Raw genomic sequence first — 14,015 nt, 5'->3', positions numbered from 1 at the left:
TCATTGGTCGTGTCCCTCTAAGTGACGGTAGCGACTGATCCGAAGTGATGATGGGCCATAAGGCTCTAGTCGCTCTCTGTACTACCGGACTTGTGGTGTTGAACCTAGAGATGAAAGGTATGGCCCGACTTTTTGCGCGTTTGCTGGGTTGGAGAAGAGTCTCTCTGGGCAATTGCATCACCTCCTGCTTGTGTTTTGCGAGGAGTTGACAATTATATCCTCGTTCCCTGAATTTCAGAACCATCTTATCCAGCTCTTCTTCCAGCTTATCTCGATCGCTGATCAGGCGTGATACCCTGATCATTTGAGAGCGAGGCAGACCATTCTTGAGGGCTTTAGGGTGGTGGCTGTTAGCTCTCAACAGGGTGTTCCTGTCTGTTGGTTTCGTGTAGACCCCTGTTTGCAATGCGCCCTCCATGATGGAAATCTGTACGTCCAGGTAGTGGATGGAACTTGTGCTGGTTTGATAGGTATATTTAACGCCTTCTGGTCTGGAGTTGGTAAGATGCATTAGCTGGTCAAAACTTTCCGATCCTCCTGTCCACAGGAGGAAGAGGTCATCTATATATCGGGAAAAGAATAAAATATGCTGGCAGACTGTTTGTTCTTGAAAAAACACCTTCTCTTCTTCCTCGAACATATAGATGTTTGCAAATGACGGGGAGACGTTGCTCCCCATCGCACACCCCACCTTTTGGCGATAAAATTTGCCATTAAATAGAAAGAAATTTTTTTCCAGGGTCATGCGGAGGAGGTTCATGAACAATGGAACTTCCAATTTGTCCATGTGTTCTTTTTTCAAGAAAGCTTCCATGGCTGTTAATCCTGCCTCATGCGGTATGTTAGTATACAGACTAACTACATCCACCACACACATGAGGGTTCCTTCCGGTACCTGCTAAAATCAATCATGTACTCACCTGCACCACTTCTCACATCGTCTACCTCATTAAATGCCCATGTGGTCTCCACTATGTGGGCAAATCTGTCAGGACATTCAGGGAAAGGATGGCTCTCCACCGGTCGGCCATCAAGCAAGCTTTGGCAGGAAAGGAGTCAGAGCAACCGGTGGCAAGACATTTTGCGATGGCTAAACACTCCATGAACGATCTGAAACACATGATCATAGATCATGTTCCCAAACACATTAGAGGGGGAGACAGAGATGGCAAACTCTTACGTTTGGAAACTAAATGGATTTTTGAACTGAATACTACCAATCCCCAAGGTTTGAACGAGAGACTGAATTGGAATATCTTTTAGTAATAATAACATTGAATTTATAACAATTAGCAGGGGCCCAACTGATGTGATTGTCCTTATATATTAGTGACTTCACTCATGCATAACATTTTTCTTTCCTATAGAGCATTTATACCGGACAGCAATCAAGGTGATACCTGGGGATAACTTAGTTGGTCCAGCAGGGGCGATTCCACTATTCCAACAGTCCCTTCAACCCCTTCAACCCTTTCAGTGTTTAGGGTTGCTCATGGTTACAATCCCACAGTTATATATACTGTATAGCAATGGAATTTTCACCTCACATCCATTCCACACCAGTCTGTCTAAATAGAATTACCACCCAGTCAGCCATGTGGACCATTGTTTTGAGTGTATTTCCTGTTCATTTTCATTTCCCAATAGGTTTGCATATAACACCCATTTGCTCAAGTATCACCTTATTGCAATAATTTTATTTAGTGGTGGCTGGTTCTGTAATTTTTGATGTCACAAACTGTACATATTTTTCCAATCAGCGCCGCAGCCCGGCCGAGGATTACATCGGGTAACCATGGCAATGACGCGCACGTAGGGCGCACTGAACATGACGTCATCTAGATGTGCCGGAGCGGAAGACGAACCACGAGCGGCCGGGCGGGCGTGATTAGGAGCACTTGGCGGGCATTTCTTCTTCTTTAAAAGGTATGTTTTTCTTGTATACACTGTTGTTCACCTTGAAAAAGGGGCGCTTGGTCCCCGAAACGTCGGTTCACCACTACGTGTGAAATATATTTAACTTCTTCACCAGACTTTGAGTGCCGCTTTTTTCATGCTTCATCTACCCCCCAATTCCTGAGATGGCACCAAAGCAGTAAAGTTGAGGAGGGGGAGTGCCGGTCCGGATAGACTGTATATATATATATATATATACATTACCCAATTTTAAATATAGGCATTTTGTATTTATGTTATGAAGTACTATATTAAAAGGCATTATTTTTCCATACATGTATACTTTATTATAGGGCTATATGACATTTGAGAGGAATTTCTGTTTCAGGAGGAAGTTCTTGTGAGTTATTGAGCTCTACACCAATAAAATTACTCTCCCACCTAGTTTGAGAATCACAGTTTACTTCTGACCTTTGACATTCTTTTGTATTGTTGATGGATTTCTGTCCTTCTGAGCTTTAGTTTATTCCCTCTCTGTGTAAGGGTGACTTCCTCTGTAAATTCTATGTGTGTGGGTAGTACTAATCCTATAACATTGATGACTTGTAATTAATAGGTGACCCTCACCTATATAGTACAGTTATCTTGGTGTGGGATCACCTCCCTTATTACTTTCTCATGTGGCAGTGGTTATAAGTAGACTTTATCATTGGGTGGAGTATTGTGAAATATAATGGCACAACCCCTAAGGCCAGAGATTAATCTCTTTCAACCTGGAACCAGAGCAAGTCAGAAAAATATATTCAGGAACCATCGTTCAGGTCATCATCAGTGACAGATTTGTGGCTGAAGAATTCAACTGATAAATGTGGACCACTCTCTGGTGTGAAGTGTCAGGAGTTGTAAGTGGTCAGTGGGTGCACATTTGCTATTTTTGAGGTGAAGAGTTTAAAAAGGGCAGTCTGGCGACTCTGCAGCAGCTCTACAGGCAGAAGCCGTTCCAAGCACCCTACAAGCCAAATGCAGGTGTCGTGGGACATGAACGGTGCTGGCCCCCACATTCCTTGTTATGGCCCTGGGGAACTTCATAAACGGATTCTTAATCCTAACCATATGAAGCTACATGTCATTGTCAGTATAAATTGCAGCTAAGCAGATCTATGTAGTGGGCAGCCACACATCCATTCCCTTGCAGCAAAACACTACATAGATCTACTTAGCTGCAATGGTTTTATACTGACAATTACAAGTAGCTTCATATAGTTAAGGCCAGTACTCACTGGCCGATGTGGGAGAGATGTGTGCTGAGCGAACCGCTCAGCACACATCTCTCCCGCCGCTCAGCACAGCACGATGTGTGCTGAGCGTGCGGGGGGAGACGGGGGGGGGGCGGTCATTTCACCCAGCGGCTGAAATGAGCAACCTGCTAGATTGGCCTAGCACCAGCAATAGCGATTCGCGGGCTGCGCATCGCTATCGCTGTGTGGGGTACACATGGAGCGATCGTGCTTAAAATCTAAGCAATCTAGTCAGATTGCTTAGATTTTAAGCAGCGATCGCTCCGTGAGTACCCCACTTTAGAATTACAAGGTTTCCTATGCAGGATCAGATAGCTCCATGTGTAAGGTGTTTGACTGCAATGTAGGAGTTTGTGGGTTCAAGTCCTGGGTATGGCATTACTGAGAAATATGTTTTCCAAGTCCCCCCAAAACATACATATTCCCCGTATACTCTGTGGGACATTATCAGTGTTCTTTACGGGAGCAGTGCATCCGTTCAGTCTGACATCACTGCACTGATACAAGAGCCAAGTTTGGGATCCCCAGGGCCATCATAGCAGTAGGCAGTGATAATAAAACAGGAAGCGGATGGAGAAGCACACCTGGTTTCCACGGAGTAGCTGTTGCTGAATGGGGAAATGGAATTGGAACTTGTGCCAGAGGAAAGTTTGGAAAGTCATCAAATTTTGTGAGAGGACAATGACCCTTAATCAGAGTTTATGTTTTTCAGTTTTAATACAGAGCAAATAAAGCCCTCAGTGGGGTGTTTTTGTACCTTTTCTGTTAATCCCTTGCCTGGCATAATTGCATTAGATGCCACCATGCCAAGCTGTGCTGTCCTTGGCACAGCCGCATCTCATCGTGGGGAGGAGGTGGTCCATGAAACAATCAAAGGTGTATGTGGGCGGGCAGAGCTGCACCACCCATACGGGATGAGCAAGTCTTCGGACTCCAGACAGATCTTGCCATTTTCCATTCTGTCTGGAGGAATCCCAGCTGAGGGGTAAACGTACCAGTGATGTCAAGTACGAAACATGAGTCTTTTTGCAATGGAATATCAGTGGTGGAAAACCACAGCTGGATATGAGGAGCAGCCAGTACAAGTCATTTGGAAATACGATGTGTTGTAACAAGAACAGAGCTGTGTTATTATATGATAGCAGAGCTCCACAGTGGGGTGTACTATGACTTGTCGACACATCATATCGACATGATGAACTGTCACCAAAAATTCCTTGTTGGTTTAGTGTTCTCTAATCTTCCAGTGGCAGCGGTGGCTTCTGGGTCTTGTTCTGGCAGTGCTGTGATTGTGACTTCCGACGTGGACATGTGATGCTGCAGTATCCAGATGAGTACTTCTCCCCATATCCCAAACCTCCCTCCCCCCACAGCCTTACCCTAACCTCACCCCACAGCCTAACCCTAACCCACCTGGTGGCGCTAATCCCTAACCGCTGGATCCTCAGTATGTCAACATTTCACATGGCGACATTTCAGATTTTGACATTGTGAACCTGTCAACAGTTTGAGAATATTGACCTGGTTCCTGTCGACAGTTTGAGCCATGTCGACTTCCTGGTGTCAACATTATGAATACCGACATAGTTACTGTTGATCTTCAGACTGAATATCTTTATATTTTCAATCGGTGTAGATTATTCCCAGTTACTGTAAATGGTAAGGTTATATTTTATACTGGTTTGATAATAATGTAACAGTGGTACAGTATGTTACATTATTTCAAACAACTTTTCCATTTATAAAACACTGCAATGACATCTCTTGGACCTGTACAATACCAACCTCAGGTGCTATTTTGTACCTTAAAACACCACTAGGTGGCGACAATACCAACATGATCAAACGCTTTTAGATGCTGGACTTTGGATGGTCAGATTAAATAAAGTACAGTAAAGTAAAGTACAGTGTAGGAGCACTGATTCTGAGCAAGTGCACTGATAATGGAATACTGCACCTGCATATACGTATGTAGAGTAGAGTCAATGACTAACAGCGCATGCATGCTGTGGAAGACTATTGCAATTGCTTTTTCTTTTAATCATGCATTTGTTTAAAGGTGCGGTTAAGATGCCGGCTCTCTGGTTCCAGGCAGTCGGAATCCTGGCTCCAATTTCTGACAGGGTCAGGAGACTGATGCCGGAACCCTGACCGTATAGCGGGACGGGGCGTGGGGGGGAAGGAGGTTAGGTTAAGGCACCACCCAGGGTGTTTAGGGTTAAGCATACCTCCCAACTGTCCCGATTTTGGCGGGACAGTCCCATTTTTCACGGTCTGTCCCACTGTCCCACCCGCGGGTCGCAATGTCCCGCGGGTGGGGGGGCAGTTGGGAGATCCCCCCCTGTCACTCGCTGCTCTGAGGAGAGCAGCGGTGAATAGATGCTGTGCGCATGCGCACAGTGTCTATTCACGGCAGAGAGGGACAGGGGGCATGACCAGCAGCTCTCACAGCGCTGTTCATGCCCCCATAAACGGGGGCGTGGCTTGCGATCGCAGCACTTGCCGCGAGGCCATGCCCCCTTTCGTTAGGTCACGCCCCCTAAACTCGTGATCCCTCTTCCAGAGATGTGAAAGTTGGGAGGTATGGTTAAGTTGTAGGGGGAGGAGGTTGGGCTGTGGGAAAGGGGTTAGGGTTAGGCTGCAGGAAGGGAGGGGTAGGGGAGAGGGGTTAACAGAGTTACCTCTATCCTGTCGGACTTTCAAAGACTGGGATGCCAGTGTCAGTATTGTGACTGCCAGCATCCCGTCCACCGGTCAATCATACTGAACCTGTTATAAAAGCCGTAACTTTGCCTTTGTTGTAGTGCACTTAGGGGGACATTTACTAAGCAGTGATAAGAGCGGAGAAGTGAGCCAGTGGAGAAGTTTCCCCATCAACCAATCAGCAGCCCTGTATAATTTTATAGTATGCAAATTATAGATGTTACTTCAGTGCTGCTTGGTTGCCAAGGTCACTTCTCCACTGGCTCACTTCTCTGCTCTTATCACTGCTTAGTAAATGTCCCCCTTATTGTGGAATAAGTAGTAATAGCAGGACCCTATAGGGAGAATCAGTTAGTATATATCCTCCAGGGGAGGATTAAAAACAGTGTTCAGCATTACAGCATGCACCTTCAGCTTTTGGGACCAGGCCCCAGGGGCTTCTTGCTATGCCATGTGATGAGTTGTCTGAGTGATGTAAAGGTTAGAGGGCCTGATTCAGAGTGAGGCAAACCTGGCTTGATTGCAGTTGAGCGATTAGCAGCGGCCTGCGCTTTCATGTAAGTCGCACTGCGCATGTGCCGCAATGGCTGTGTGACGGCGGCTACATAAAGGATTTATTTGCCAAGTGGTTGACAGTTGGGCCGTTTGGGGGAGATCATGGGAAGTGTCAACACAAAAGTGGGCGTGTTGCGATTGTTTTGTGGGCATATTTGAGACTGTGATCCTGTACACAGCGGCATGTTTCCAGCATATTTCTTCCTGTGGCCATGCTGCGTAACTATGCGGCTACGCAGAACTTCTATAAATCGACAGATCTGCAGAGGATCCCTCTGAACGCAGCCGCTGGGATTTTCAAAGCCGCCGGTGAGCATCTCAGTACAAATTTATGCGGCAGCGACATTTGCAAATTTTCGCAGAGCTGCTGCATACAGATTCACAGCTGCAAATACATTAGTGTACATCTCTTATACCGCTTTCAGATCGCAAATGCCGGATGCCACCCGGTAAGAGAAACGTGTCCTTACTGGGTGGGATCCGGCATTTGCACTGTTTTGGTGGCTTTCTGACCCTGTCAATATACCGGGTCGGTTGCCATAGCAGCGGGGGGCGCAGCAGCAGCAGGGGCGGGGGTGGAGGCGGCGCTGGGAGATGAGCTCATCTCCTGCGCCGCCTCTCCCTATGCTGTGAATTGGAGCCGTGTCGCATCGAAACGGCTCCCATTCACACTGCGCCTGACCCGGTATTGAACCTGGTAATAACCCTTCTTTTTTACCGGGTTGAATTACCGGGTCAGGCAACCCGCTAAATCAGCCAAAGTGCTTTCACATCGCACACTGACCCGTTTCGACACGGCAATATGCCGTGTCGATACCGGGTTATTTGTGCGATGTGAAAGGGGTATTAAACAGGCCCAGAAATTGTCTACTTCCTTCCATACACATACTGTTCTTCTTTCTCATCCCTCCTGTCCTTATCTATTATTTAATGTCTTTCCACCCTATTTCTACATGATAAAACATTAATGAGTGTATATGAATAGTAGCCCCTGAAGATTGTTTTCAGGCCTAATGTAAGACGGCTGGGCATTGTAACCTATAGAAAAGTCGTTTCCCAATTTAAAATAGGAGAAAAACAAATGAAGGGAAGACTATAGATGTGTCCTCCACTGTCATCGTTACTACAGTCACGTTACACTGCCCTTCTAGTCGCACCTAGTCCTGAGCGAGTGTATTAACGGTGAGCGTCTTTTCATACAGCTGTATTCCACTGACACTGTAATGTAGCATTTCATATACAGATACAGCACACAGAATATACACATACCACATATAATTTTACTCAGCGTAATCTGCTTATGCATTTAGTATAGGTACTAGACTCCTAAACCCAGGGCCAGATTAACAATGGGGCGGATGGAGCTACAGCTCCAGGCCTCCACATAAAAATAGGCCCATCATCATGGCAGCATGACGATCATTACCCAACAGCTGGCAACATGGTCTGCCATGAAGCATAACTATTAACATTGTATTTCTATTTTTCTCACATATTTATGCATTTTTTTTTTATATTTTTACATATTTATGGAGCTGTTGGAGTTGATAGTGTAGGGGATGTACACACCCATATGGCTCTGGCCACACCCACACAGCGCTGATCACTCACCCCATTTTTCACAATAGACCCTTCAATATTTTCAGCTCCAGGCCCATGTGGCCCTTAATCCGGCCCTGGCTGAACCATGCTCCAGCTTCAGCGTATGTGCTACTTGTGTTCATTGTGAACTGTGAAACTGTGCTCCTGGTTATGTTCCCTGTGTCATTCTGGATTTCTGTCATCCATGCTCCATTCCTGGTGTCTGCTTGTTTCTGGTACCCGTCTCTTGTGCTACACTCTGAATTCTGCCAACTGGCTTTTCTGCAGTCTGCCGTTCCAGTGTCTGAATGCCATTCAGCCTATTCCTTTGTCTGCTCCAGTGCTTACCAGCCCCTGTACCTGGGAACCCAGACTGGGGCCATGACCTGTGTGTCAGGTGCAGCTAAGTCTAAACCTCACTTGGTCCCTAGTGAATACCACCGGCATGTTAGACTCCGCACCTCTGTTCAGAGTCTCCACCAATCCCACGGTACGGGTTCGCATCTATAATCCACCCATGACTTGGTGACAGAGAGGACAACATTCAAATTGGACTATACACACACATTCTGAGCCGGGCACAGATTTGCAAATTAACTGCATCCAGTTCCAATCAATACTCATATTGTCAGGCCTGTGGCCCTCCTTAATAGTAGAACCACAAGCATCCCTTACTCAATACTCACAAGCCGGAATAAATTTCCCTCTGGGGATTGGGAGGTGTCAAAGTATTTCATTGGGTTGATATGGGGGGGGGTCATTCAGACCTGATCGCTCGCTAGCATTTTTTGCAGTGCTGCGATCAGGTCAGAACTGCACATATGTATGCACCGCAATGTACAGGCGTGTCGCACAGGTACAAAGCGGATCATTGCTGTGCGATGGGTTTTACAAAGAATCCATTCGCACTATTCGATCACAAGGAGATTGACAGGAAGAAGGTGTTTGTGGGTGTCAACTGACCATTTTCAAGGAATAGTTGGAAAAACGCAGGCGTGTCCAAGTGTTTGCAGGTCGGGTGTATGACATCAATTCCGGCCTCAGACAGGCTGAAGTGATTGCAGCGGCTGAGTACGTCCTGGGCAACTCACAAACTGCAAAGTTTTTTTGGACCGTACGGCTGCACATGCGTTCGCACACTTGCACAGCTAAAATACACTCCCCTGTAGGCGGAGACTATCTGATCGCAGGACTGCAAAAAACTGCTACCGAGCGATCCGGTCTGAATGATGCCCATTGTACAGTCAGATCCAACAACATCTAACCAATGAATGACTGTCATCAACATTCAAACTTTTCTCAGCTATCAGTGGAGAAGACGTTTAATGCTCAGATGACTGTAGAGATGATGTGCAAGTGGCTGAATGACATGTTTCTTTTGCACCCAAAGGAAACCAACTCTGCGTTTGATGGTTGTCTGACCATGGTGTGTTAGGGGATATAACATTAGGGTTGGAGTTTGATGCCTTGGTCAAGGCGAAACAATAGATTAGTATTACAGTAACAGCATTATGGTGATTAAACCACATGACAAGCCTTAGACTTCTCATCACCCGTAGTAACATTTGGGTTGTCTTTAAAGTGTTTTCAGTATTTAAATTACAGCTAAGGAGACATCTATTCTAATTTGGAAGAAACATCCATTTCTAATCATTTTGTAGCAGTATAAAAGCTGCAATAATGAAGTTTACTGGACATTCTGACATTCTGACTGTCCGTTGCACCCTGTAACACAGTACTGTCACCCTGTCACCTACCACTTACATTTCACCACAGAGGGAATTTGTGGAACGGCCTTCTTCCACTTACAGTTCATTCATGTTTCTCTTTTTCTGCAGCTGGACTGATGACATTCCGCACTATGGGGGTAATTCCAAGTTGATCGCAGCAGGAAATTTTTTAGCAGTTGGGCAAAACCATGTGCACTGCAGGGGGGGGGGGCAGATATAACATGTGCAGAGATAGTTAGATTTGGGTGTGGTGTGTTTAAACTGAAATCTAAATTGCAGTGTAAAAATAAAGCAGCCAGTATTTACCCTGCACAGAAACAAAATAACCCACCCAAATCTAACTCTCTCTGCACATGTTATATCTGCCCCCCCTGCAGTGCAAATGGTTTTGCCCAATTGCTAACAAACTTGCTGCTGCGATCAACTCAGAACTACCCCCTATGACTTTGGGGCTCTTTATTTCACTGATGTGACTATGGGGAGATTTATCAAAGCCCGGAGAGAGATAAAATGGAGAGAAATAGATTACCAACTAATCAGCTCCTGATTGTTAACACAGCCTGTAACATGGCAGTTAGTAACTGATTGGCTGGTACTTTATCTCTCTCCAAGCTCTGATAAATCTCCCCCTAAGAGTCCCAGCCTGTGTTCTATACTGCCGTTGCCTCTCCACTGCTGGTCAACATGTCTTAAGCTGGGTACTTATTGAGCGATTTATTGGACATTATATCTCTCCGACGTGGATCGGAATGCTGTATCATCTACATCTCATACTGAGGCTAATTCAGACCTGATCGTAGCCGTGCAAAATTTAGCACGGATACGATCAGCCACCCTGACATGCAGAGGGACGCCCAGCACAGAGCTAGTCCGCCCTGCATGTCTGGTCCTCCCCCCTGCTGCACGGGTGCGACAGCATTACATGACCGCGATGCTATTGTACCCAGCGAGTAAGTCCCTACCTGCGCTGGTTGGCGACTTTTCACCACATCCTGGGTTGCAGAGGCTGCGTGTGAGGTTACGCAGCCCCCCCCCCCCACACACACACACGGTCCGGTCAGACCTGCGTTGCCCGGACCACTCCCCCAAAACAGCGGCCAAATGCCGTCGGCCCGCCCCCTCCCGCTTCTGCCTGCCAATCAGGCAGAGGCGATCGCTGGGCTGAGATGCCGATCGCATCTCTGGCATGCACATGCGCACTGCGGTACATGCGCAGCGTAGACCTGATCGCCCGCTGTGCGAAAACGCACAGCAGCGACCAGGTCTGAATTAGCCCCTGTGTGTACTCACGATTGCACATTCATGGCCATCATCCGTGGGGTCATCCCATCTGATGTCCTGTGTGTCAGATGGACAGACTCCGTGGACCACAGCATGCAGTTAAATGCGGGATGTACTGATACATATTCCGATGTATGATATACAGTATTGTGCAGCGTGTACGGCAGCGCGATATATTGGTACATCTTGTCTGGCCATCGCTGGGGCACACAATCGTTTAGTGTGTACTCAGCTTTAGGCCATCGAGAGTTCAATTAGTCCAGACAGCCTCCATGTTAAGACATTAAATAGTTGTTAGAAAACATTAAATAAACGTCTCAGGCGGCACAATGAAGTCATGGAGAGCAACTTACCTGCTGGTAAAACTTTGTAAGGTCTATGGACAATCCGCCTCTGGCTGGAGCTCAGGTTCTACAGCTCTTTCCCTCTTTCAACAACGTAATATTGTTGAGTAAAATGTAAAATTAGACGATGTATTCTAATTCTAACATTGGTTCCGCAATTGCATCAAATGGACGTAAAATAAAAAGAAATACCACATTCCAGAGCTGGAGAATGTGACTAGTGACTACAGATGAAGACGTGGTTCCTGGATGTTTTCATTGATCATCTGGGCTCTGGAGCCAGCGATGAGCTAATAGAACCATTCTGGAGCTGGAAAACTTACATAGGTTATAATAAGGGGGGGGGGGGGGCAAGCTACTGTGCTTGTGGAATTGGGAACTGACAGTGCCGTGTGCATGTTGGGTCACTCATGTGCATAAAAAAAAGGGCAATTCAAATGTTTATTTGGGCGCCCATTAGCTGAGGGAGACACATTACGTCTTGCAGCCAGCTGCGGTGGTAAGAAGAAATGTGCGAAAAGTTGGGGTTTGGGGCACCTTAACCAAGACTTTAGATGGGTTTAGCCGATATACGCGGCTAAATCCCATCTATATGGACGCGTGAAAAGTAATGGACGCCCAATCGGAGCAACAATTTAATTGCTCTGATGGGCGCCTATTACTTTGGGAACTTGTTAAAACAATTGAATCCCCCCCCCACCAAGAATCTGAACTACAGTAGTCAATCTATAAGCCTCTTCTTACCGTTATTATTGTTATTATTATTATTATTATTATTATTATTATCCTTTATATATATGGTGCCACAAGGGATTTGCAGCGCCCAATTACAGCGTACATAAACGAATAATCAAAAAAGGAAAATAGTGACTTACAGTTGAAGACAATATAGGACAAGTTAAGGGTAAATATACATAGCTACAGCAGCAGACGACACTGACATAAGTATGAGGGTGGCAGAAAGCCACGGACGTGGTGACATCGAAGATGGTTTAAGTAGGAGAAGGATAAGCACATGTGGGTTGAGGGCCCTGCTCATGAGAGCTTACATTCTAAAGGGAAGGGGTAGACAGACAGGGGTAACACTAGAGCCGGCGGATCTCGCTCAGCAAAGGGATACAAAGCAGGTAGGCGCATGACTGGAGAGGTGCTCCCCTGCTCTGCATCCCTGCTGCTGCCCAGCCCAGTGTTGCTGCCGGCTGCCGGTGCTTGACAGGCATCGGTGCCGGCAGCGTCAACCTGGGACCTTGGAGTTTATCCCCACTCACACTGTCCATGGAGTCCCGCGAGCAGTGGTGGATTCATGGAGGGCACCACGGCAAATTATATTTATAATAATGCTGTGTGCCCCCCGGGCCCCTTCTACCAGCGCCGTAGTGGTCCAGTGGTTTGTGTGGCTACAGCCGTGGCCGTGCTGTGACTTTCATTGTTGGGACAGCCACGGGTACACCCTTTCTTTTATGATGCGGCGGTGGGCAGGTACCTTCACGTGGAGCAGTGAGAGCCGCTACCGCAGTCCCCAGTGTCAGAGCGGCTAACAGTTCCTTCGTTCCCGGAGCTCACCGCCGACAGCCGTCAGCAAAGGTAAAGTGACCATGGGAGTGTGGCTGCTGCTGCGCTGGGGGAGTGCCGGGCCTTCAGACCAGGGGACGGCAGGGTAGGCCATGTGTCTCCAATCTCACTGCTGCTCGCTCCCCCTGTGTGACACATGGTATTGAGATATATGTATATATATATCGACGTAGAATGGTGGCACTCAATCGGGTCTTACACAGCGACAATAAATGAAGAGACTGCGCTCTAATCTGTGTTAACATTTCAGTGTATTTCAGCTTTCATCAGAACAAAAGACATAAACAAAGTGACATACCTTTATACCTTCACCCAAGGGTGTAGCTACCACAGGTGCAGGGAGTGCAGATGCTATGGTGCCCAGAGCTGAGAGGGGCCACCTTCCCTGTCACAGTTACTCATGTTATATACATTTTCCCCATTGTAGAGTCCTTTACAAATGTTTGCCTTGTGGTCTACAATATATCTTGCTATGCCCCTGTACCTGCTCATTGTAATGTGGTATATAAATGAACAGAAGGACATTATAATGTCCTTTATATGTGTTATAAGGGGGACATTAAACAGTTTGCCTATAAGTGATGTTGTGCGGGCTCTCCATAATTGCTTTTTATATGTATTTTTACACTACTATGTTTTGTTGTATCAGCTACCATGGTTACCGGAGCGACGACGGGGTGGAGCGCACTGCAATTGTTGCAGATTGATGACATCATCTTTCTCTGCCGGAGTGACCGAGCCGATTAGTGAGCGCACGTAGAGGGGTGGAGGTATAAATGTATGTCATTTTGATAATGTCTTTTGTTCTGATGAAAGTTGAAATACACTGAAACGTTAACACAGATTAGAGCGCAGTCTCTTCATTTATTGTCACGGTGTAAGACCCGACTGAGTGCCACCATTCTACTTCGACCTACATTCACTCCAGGGCCAAAACTAGGATTTGTGGCACCCGGGGCAAGACTGTAATTTAGCGCCCCCCCCCCCCATGCATGCATGCATGCACACACACTTTGGAACCATGTAAAAAACATAGTAATAAACAGTTAGCAAAT

The 14,015-nt window shown here is 46.6% G+C and overlaps 1 long non-coding RNA gene across 1 annotated transcript; it reads left to right on the top strand.

Moving 5' to 3' along the window:
- Positions 1-5,621: 5,621 nt before the first annotated feature.
- On the top strand, positions 5,622-13,802 carry LOC134929425 (uncharacterized). The gene is made up of 2 exons (XR_010178559.1): positions 5,622-5,775; positions 13,610-13,802. It is a non-coding gene; the product is annotated as an uncharacterized LOC134929425 (long non-coding RNA).
- The last annotated feature ends 213 nt before the right edge of the window (positions 13,803-14,015 follow it).

Source organism: Pseudophryne corroboree, chromosome 5 (genome assembly GCF_028390025.1).
Source record: "Pseudophryne corroboree isolate aPseCor3 chromosome 5, aPseCor3.hap2, whole genome shotgun sequence".
Lineage (NCBI taxonomy): Eukaryota > Metazoa > Chordata > Amphibia > Anura > Myobatrachidae > Pseudophryne > Pseudophryne corroboree.
Note: the sequence above shows the minus strand (reverse complement) of the source record. Positions and strands in the feature narration are given on the sequence as shown.